Source organism: Heterodontus francisci, chromosome 22 (assembly GCF_036365525.1).
Source record: "Heterodontus francisci isolate sHetFra1 chromosome 22, sHetFra1.hap1, whole genome shotgun sequence".
In the NCBI taxonomy this organism is placed as follows: Eukaryota; Metazoa; Chordata; class Chondrichthyes; order Heterodontiformes; family Heterodontidae; genus Heterodontus; species Heterodontus francisci.
Window position 1 is genome coordinate 38,436,844 of NC_090392.1, and position 731 is coordinate 38,437,574.

General features: G+C 44.3%; 1 non-coding gene across 1 annotated transcript; it reads right to left on the minus strand.

Moving 5' to 3' along the window:
- Positions 1 to 281: 281 nt before the first annotated feature.
- trnav-cac (transfer RNA valine (anticodon CAC)) lies at positions 282 to 354 on the minus strand. Its single transcript has one exon. It is a non-coding gene; the product is annotated as a tRNA-Val (tRNA).
- Positions 355 to 731: the final 377 nt, after the last annotated feature.

Below are 731 nucleotides of genomic sequence, written 5' to 3' on the forward strand. Positions count from 1 at the left end.
GAATTGCTGATGTGCTTTTGCCTCGTCTGAAATGAGACTTCGATCAGCTGTGACTGAGCAAGCTAGTGTTGCAGGTTTCTATTCTAATCTGAGCCAAATGAAGTGCAAGTGCTAGGTTTTGAGGAACTTTCTGCAGCATCAGGACTAGAAAGAGGAACGATTGCAAGGCATTGTGCACACAATGTGCAGGAGAAATAGGACTTTGAGAAATTGTGTTGTGTTAATGGGGAATGTCAATGATTGCATCTATCGTGGTCAGAAGTTTGGGTTTGTTTCGAAAATGTTTCTGCCCAGTTTAGAACTGGGGACCTCTTGCGTGTGAGACAAACGTGATCACCACTATACTACAGAAACTCAGCATGGTTGCAGAGCTGAGGAAGCTGCAAGTATTGTTAAACTATACAGTCATGATCTATCTGTGGTGCTTGTTTCATTGAAATGCAATTCCACTGTGACATTTTGCAAGGCTGCAGAGGTATTGACCCAGCAATGGACGCTCAGCAGTGCACAACACATTGCCAGGCCATTCAGGCCATCGTACCATTGCCACTTTTTTCAAAGACTTGCCAGTTGGGCCCACTTCCTTCGCTCTGCTTTTGTTTGCCTCTCCTTTCATGCAATTATCCAATTCCCTTTTTTGTAAACTCTCACTTCAGAAACTAAGTTTGGAAGAGGTGCAGCAGCTGCTGCAGTGTCAATGCACAGTGTGCCATCATTGACAAGATTCCCTT